At 46.5% G+C, this 7336-nt stretch overlaps 1 long non-coding RNA gene across 1 annotated transcript; it reads right to left on the bottom strand.

Moving 5' to 3' along the window:
- Positions 1–257: 257 nt before the first annotated feature.
- On the bottom strand, positions 258–4397 carry LOC144248704 (uncharacterized). The gene is made up of 2 exons (XR_013342021.1): positions 3897–4397; positions 258–411 (listed from the first exon to the last, which is right to left on the bottom strand). It is a non-coding gene; the product is annotated as an uncharacterized LOC144248704 (long non-coding RNA).
- Positions 4398–7336: the final 2939 nt, after the last annotated feature.

Raw genomic sequence — 7336 nt, 5'->3', positions numbered from 1 at the left:
TCAGGAGCGCTCACGGCTCTTTGTTCCGAGGCAGCCGGAATTTCTGACCCCGGCCTTTATTTGGCTTTTCCAGCCCAGCGCCTTCGCTCGGCTCCGCTGCACCGAGGGGACTTTTGCTCAGCGCCTCCTGTCAGAAGGTGCAAACTCTCCGTTCAGCCCACACAGCCCCAGCCCTGCCCTGCGAGCCCTTCCCCATCGTGCCCACGCGGTTTCTCTCTCGCTCAGCCGGGGCAGGCTCTCACTGACAGCCACAGAAACAGAAGGGATTGCCTTTTATTTCATTCTTTTCCTGCTTAATGCCCGCGTCTTGTACTTGCACATCAATCCCAGCTTCTCCCGAGGCTGCAGATCAAATCTTTCAGTGTCCGTGGGAGTTTCTGGTTTTCCCGTTCCCACGTCTCCCCTCTCCCTCTGTATTAAAAAAAAATAAAATTATTAATGGATTTTGTTAAGCATTTGTTGCATATATTAACATAAATAAGGTGTTATCGTTATTATTATTATAATAATATAATTTAAATGTATAATTTTGTTATAAGATTTTAAAATTATGGTGTTAAATTTTATTTATTGTTATATTAGTTATTCTTATTTTTGATATTTCTTAAAGTTGTACACTTTTATAAGTAGATTTTATGTGATTAGATGCATTTATAACTTTTATTCAATTTTTATATTTATGTTTGTGTGTTAATAAAAGAAAATTTATTGTTGATTTTTTGTAAAACTGCGTATTTAATATTTTATATTTGTTAGAAAGGTATTTAGTGTAAGGGATGTAGAATTAGATCGTTTATTTAGATAATATTTCAATTGATTTAATTATTTTAGTGTTGTTGAAGTAATAGGTGGTATAAAATGTGATCCTACCATTTTTAAGTTTCAAGGCTTAAAATTACTTTTATATTTTGATTACTATTGATGGATAAATTACTTTTTTGTTTTAAATTGGTAACTATTTTTATATTAAGAGCTAATAATGTAAGGGCTTTTTAATTATATGGATTACTTGTAATGTTTTTTATTGGTATATTAAGTAAGTAGGTAAAGAATGGATTTTTTTTGAGAAGCGCTAGATAAATACAAAGTATTTAAACTTGAAACTTTAGTTAAAGTTACTGAAATGTTTGTTTTAGGTTGGTTAATTGGTAAAGTGATATAATTAAAAGTAAATAAAGTAAAGAGAGTAGAAGTATAATATTTGATAGAATTTTATACTTTGTAAGTTATTAAATAAGATGTTTATAATATTGATTTTTATATTTATAAAAAAACCTAAAGTTTCTATATTTTGGTGGGTGCAGTACAAGACGTCAGGCGTATGTTGCAATTCTCGCGTAATCTACCATTTGTATTTACATAGTGTAGTGTATCTTTGTATTTACATTGGTGTTTTATTTGTGGAGTGGCGAGTGTGTTTTTTGTGTGATCTGGTTTTATGGTCCTTATTGAAATTGACTTGGGTTTTTGTACTTGTTGAGATATAAGTAAACTTTATGTTTTGACATGAGAAATAAGTCTTGTTAAGTTTTGTTTTATAAAATTGTATAGAGACTTGCAAGATAATGGTATAAGTTGTTATAATTTTTCAGTTATAAGCATGAAGAAATATAAGAATAAAATAATGTACGTAGTAAAGAAGAAATTGACAATAATTAGGAATTACTTAGATAACATCTATAATTAGTAACATAGGTGAAATTATATCATTAGTAAGTATTAAAAGATGGTACGTTATTTTAGAGTTTTTAACAGTTGATAAATGTTAAATTAGTAGCAAGTTAAATAATTATGTGTGGATAATGATTTTTTAAGTTTAAAATAAAAATAAGTTTATTTGTTATATCGATAAAGTTAAATTGTTAAGTTAAAATTATTTGAATTTTATTTTTGACGTAGAAAATATTTGGGTTTCTTGTTAATTATTTTATTTAGGTAGAGTTAGGGTTAGGTTCTAGTTTAAATTTTAATTGGTGAATGTTACTTAATGTATTCTTATATAATGTTTCTAAAAATAGTAGTTAAGAGTAAAAATGTTAGGATTAAAGATGAATTACATTATTTAATAATTGGATTTTTTAGAAGTGTTTTTAGAATAGATTTGAGTATAGTAAACTTTTGTTTAAAGATTTGAAAGTGGTTATGGACAGGATTGTGAGTTTGGATTTGGATATTGAGAGTGTGAAGGTGGAGAAAATGTATGAGAGAGCGATTACTTAGTGTGAAACTTAGAAATAGAAATTAATGTTGTAGTCGGGTTTTACATTGAAGTGATTTTGTAATAATAACTGAGGAAAGTGATAAGATTAACAGTCTGGAGGAGGTTTTTAATAAAATATATTTTTTTTTAGTCTTGAAAAATATTTAAAACTGTGAGATAACATTAGGTTAAATTATAGAGTTAGTGTAGAGATTAGTTAGAGGGTTAACTTGTTTTAAGAGCTGTATAAGTAGAGAATAAAAAAAGTAGGAATTAGAAATTTTATGTGTTTTTTAGATCATTATATAAAGAGATAACAAAGTACATGAAAGTTGGTTGTAAATATTATAATAATATTTAATAAATATTGCTTATTATAAAAATTATTATATAATTAGTATATTAGTAGTAAGTGTTTGAAGAAGTTAGGATAACTTTAAAAATATATATTAAGGAAATAGAGTAAAATTCTTAAATAGCATGATATGAATAGTAATTGCTATTTTTTGGTGTTACTTATGAAAGATAAAAAGAGTAGAGATTGTAATGAAGAACAGAATTTTTGATGAAATTGATGACATAATACACTATATTTTTTTAACTTCTGAATAGGTGTTTGTTAGTGTTTTCTTTTAGTTGTTGTAATTTGAGTAGTTTCATTTTTTTTAAATAAAATTAACCATATACTGTATAGTTTAGAGAAGTGATTTTTAATAAAATTTAGGGTAAGTTATATTACATAACATTTAAATTTAGACTGAATGAATTTTGATAGTAAGGAATAATAAACTTAATTTTAATAGATAAAAAGAAACTTAATGTATTTATTTAAATGCATTGACATTTAAGTTTGTTTGATTTTACTAACACTTAACATATTGAATGTTGTTATTTATAAGTATTGAAGGTTTTTTAAGTCTTTTGGTTTTGGAGAAATTTTAGCTTGTTGAGTTGAGATTATTACTTATATCTTTACAGAGTGGTTTTATTTATTGGGAGATATGTTTCTTAGTCATAGATTTTTATTTATGTTACATTTCAAATGGTACTAATTTGTGTAGTGGGTTTTGTTAAATGTAGGATATTGATTGGATTGTTTTATATTTTTTGTGGGCTTGGACAAATGGTTTTTGTTTTTTAAGAGTTTTTGATTTAGAATTTGAAGAGTATTTGGCATTTGGAAGAAATAAAATCGGGGGTTTTTTGGATACGGTCGAGCTGTATTTTTAATGTTAGCAAGGACTAGTTTTGGTACGTTATTTTGATTTTTTTGTTTGCTTACGGGGAGGGTCTCCTGTTAGATGTGGAAGCCTGAGACTGGCACAAGGAATTTTTGTCTAATGCTTGATGAGTCTGTTTTATGGGGAGGAGGTGTTATTTTAAGTTTTATAAAATACACCGAGAATTAGTTAAAATCGTGGAAGAAACATTATGGTAATTAAAGGGCGCTACGTTTAAAGAGCTATAAATCTTTTTAAATAGCTGCTTGACGTAAGGCGAGCTTAATCTCCCTTTTCTGCCCCAGAAAGCATCGGGCACGTCCGCATCAATGGCACCACCTCTGCCCACTGCTCCTGCTCCACCCGACCAAAAGCAAGAGCAAAAGTTGGTCGGGCTTTAAGAACTTGCAATAACTTTGAAGCAAAAGAAATCACGTTTGTCTCCCGCGCTTTTTCCTTTCGGGTGCCGCACTCACCTCTGCGGACACGCGCCGAGCTCTCGCTGCAGGAACCCGTCAGGCCTCGGTGGCTGTGAGTTCACGCTCCTCTCCCCGGGGAATTGAAAGAATTGCTGAGGAATCGCAGAAATGTTTTCTGGAGCCTTTCCCCTTCGGTGCCCCTGTGCTGTGTGTGGGACGAGGGCAGAGGAGCCTCGGGCTGGAAAGGGGCAGGAGAAAGGCAAAGGGACCCGCCGGTGTCCCCAGGGCACCGTGGGGAACACAACGGACACCGCGCGGGCACGGGGAGGTGAGGAGTGACAGTCTGGGCCAAAATCCCAGCTCACCCCAGGGAAATAAGCGAGGGACATTTTGGAGGGGAAAGCTGAGGTCACGAGTTCACCCAGCCCGGCCACGTTGTGTTTGCGCAAAGCGGCACCAGAGGTGAAGGTCAATCCTGAGCCAACCCTGCTCAACCTCTAAGTCCCAGAATAAATTCTACAAGCTGTCCACTGAGGGACTAAAAATACACAAAAGAGAACCAAGAGCATTCCGACAGCAAACCAGAAGGTTCCTGGCAATCCCGTTGCAGCGATGTCACAGCCTTTTTGACAGAGCTGTAAGATTTTTATTTCAATGCTGCGTTTCTCTGCTGGGATCATTCACTCCGTGGGCTGTGGGGATTTTTTGGGTTTGAACTCCCTCACGGTGGCCCTGACACTGCTCAGGAGCTGGAGGAAGAGCAGAGCCAGCGCTCCTGGCAGGGGCAGGGAGTTTTCCCCCACAGCAGATCCAGCAGCTGCCCTCCAGCCCGGCCAGGAGGGATCTGCTTTGGCTCCTGGCTGCTCCAGGTGACATTCCAGCAGCCTCATCTCCCATCCAGCCCGGCCAGGAGGGATCTGCTTTGGCTCCTGGCTGCTCCAGGTGACATTCCAGCAGCCTCATCTCCCATCCAGCCCGGCCAGGAGGGATCTGCTTTGGCTCCTGGCTGCTCCAGGTGACATTCCAGCAGCCTCATCTCCCATCCAGCCCGGCCAGGAGGGATCTGCTTTGGCTCCTGGCTGCTCCAATGACACTCCAGCAGCCTCATCTCCCATCCAGCCCGGCCAGGAGGGATCTGCTTTGGCTCCTGGCTGCTCCAGGTGACATTCCAGCAGCCTCATCTCCCATCCAGCCCGGCCAGGAGGGATCTGCTTTGGCTCCTGGCTGCTCCAATGACATTCCAGCAGCCTCATCTCCCATCCAGCCTGGCCAGGAGGGATCTGCTTTGGCTCCTGCAGGGACAGAACATGTTCAGCTGCTCCAGGTGACATTCCAGCAGCCTCATCTCCCATCCCTGCTCCTGCCCCTCCGGCTCTCAGCTCCCTCCCCACCCGGAGCTCAGGCTCCAGTTAATGTTTTAAAGCAGGACAAGGCGGTGGCTGGATGTGCTCCCGGCCTGTGCTGAGGCAGAACATCTCTCCTGCAGAAGCTCAGCTCCTTTCAGAGCCTCGGCATGTCCGTTTTCCTCAGGAAAGGGATGCACATCCCTGCCTGCAGCACACCTCCAGTGGGACCCACCTGTGAGAGTTTTCCATCCCTTCTGCATCTCCAGCTGGCTCCCTGGAAATCTCCGAACATCATCGCACTCGAACCTCTGATTTCAAGGCATCTCCGAGGCTCTTGCTTGGCATTTAGTACCCGTGAAGGAAGATTGCCTTGGCTGAAATGCTGCTGGTGAATGATGGCCTCAGGCTGGAAAAGAGGGAGGAGATTTGGGGTGGCTGGAACATACCTGGCAGCTGTGTGGGAGCTCGGGGAGGTCGGCAACAGGGATTGCCGTCAGAGCCCCTCTGCAAACGGCCCGTGCCTCCATTCCCAGGTAATGCCAGCCGTTCCCTGGGGTCCCTGTCGGCTGTCGCTGTCGGCTGTCCGGGCTGAAGCATCCCTGCGTGCCTGTGGGGAGCAGCCCCTGGCCGAGGAGCCGCGGGCAGCCCTTCAGCCGTGTCCGTGCCAGCGCTGTCCCGTGCGCCGGTGCCCGTGCCGGGACGTGCGTTCGGCACGCTGCGAGCCACGGGCAGGGCACGGCAGCTCCCGCCCCGCAGAGCCAAGGACAGGAGGTGCTCTCTGCCCTTCGGGGGCTCCGGCGCCTCCAGCCCCGCACCGGGCACAGCCGGAGCGGGAGCAGCGGCCCCGGCGGAGCGGCCGCTCCCGGCCGCGGCGCCGCAGCCCCGCTCGTCCGGCGGGGCTCCCCCGGGGATGCGGACACGGGGCGGGGGAGGCGGGCGCTGCTGCTCGCAGGGGAGCGCGGTGGCCACGGGGCTACCGGGGCGGGGGGGCTCGGCATCCCGCGGGGGCTGCGGGGCGGCTCCGTGTCCGCCCGCGGGGCCGGAGGCGGCGCTGCGGGAGCGGCGGTGCCGATGGGGTCCCGGCCCCGACGCAGCCCCAGCTCCCCGCGGCCACAGCGAGAACGGGACCCGAGCCCCGGCGGGACCCGAGCCCCGGGCCGGCCGCAGCTGGAGCGGCGGCGCCCGTCCCGGAGCGGCTCCTCCCGGCCGCGGCGCTGCCGGTCCGGATCCCAGCCGCGATCCCGCCTCGATCCGCCGGCCCCGGCACCCCCTCCCTGCCCGCCGAGGAAGGAGCGGCTCTGCCCGGCTCCCCCAGCAGACACCGGCGGGCCCAGGACCCAAATCCCGATCCCGATCTCAGCTGAGCGCCTCGGACGCCGCGCAGGCCGGGAGCTGCCCCGATCCGATCCCCGCACGGAGCTCCGAGCGCCGGTCCCGCCGCAGTCCGTCCGAGCATCCACACAGAACACGGGGCGGGCGCGGAGCCGCCGCCATTTACGGGCGGGGGGCGGGGCCGGGGGCGGGGCCAGCACAGGTGCGCGCACAGTTGCGCGGGGCCCCAGCGCGCCTGCGCGGGGCGGGGCCGCGGGTATTTAAACCGCGGGGCGAGCGCGGCGGAGCCATTTGGTGCTGGGCGCTCGGAGCGGGAGGTTACGACCGGTCGGGCTCCATATCTCTGTTTCTTTTGCTTTTCTTGCGCGTTTCTTTTCTTTTGTATTTCTTTTTCTCTGTACCTCTCCTATCTACCCTCCTTTCCTCCCCTCCCCCACCCCCTACACCCTCCCCCCCCCCAAACCCCCCCCCCTCCCTCTCCCCCCTAGCCCTCCCCTCCCTCCCTCCCGGGCGGGCCCCCCTACACCCCTTTCCTTGTCCTCCCTCTCTATTCCCCTACTCACCCCTACACTATCCTGTCCCTCCATCGTGTCCCTGTTCCTTCCCTCCCCAGCCGGGCTCCCCCGTGCCCCCTCCCCCTGCTCCCCCCCACGCGCTCCCGGTTCCTCCTGCCGCCTTTCCGTGATGCCTTTCCCCCTCCACACATTCCGCCTCCTTCCCCAAAGCTGCCTTCAATCTTTCTTTTCCTTCACCCGGCTCTCCCCCCAGGCCCCTCCCCAGCTGCCCTGCACACCCCGACCTCTCCCCACCGGCCCCCTG

The sequence above is a fragment of the Lonchura striata genome, unplaced genomic scaffold (genome assembly GCF_046129695.1).
Source record: "Lonchura striata isolate bLonStr1 unplaced genomic scaffold, bLonStr1.mat Scaffold_295, whole genome shotgun sequence".
Lineage (NCBI taxonomy): Eukaryota > Metazoa > Chordata > Aves > Passeriformes > Estrildidae > Lonchura > Lonchura striata.
The sequence above is the reverse complement of the archived record's forward strand: the minus strand, read 5'-3'. Positions and strand labels throughout refer to the sequence as shown.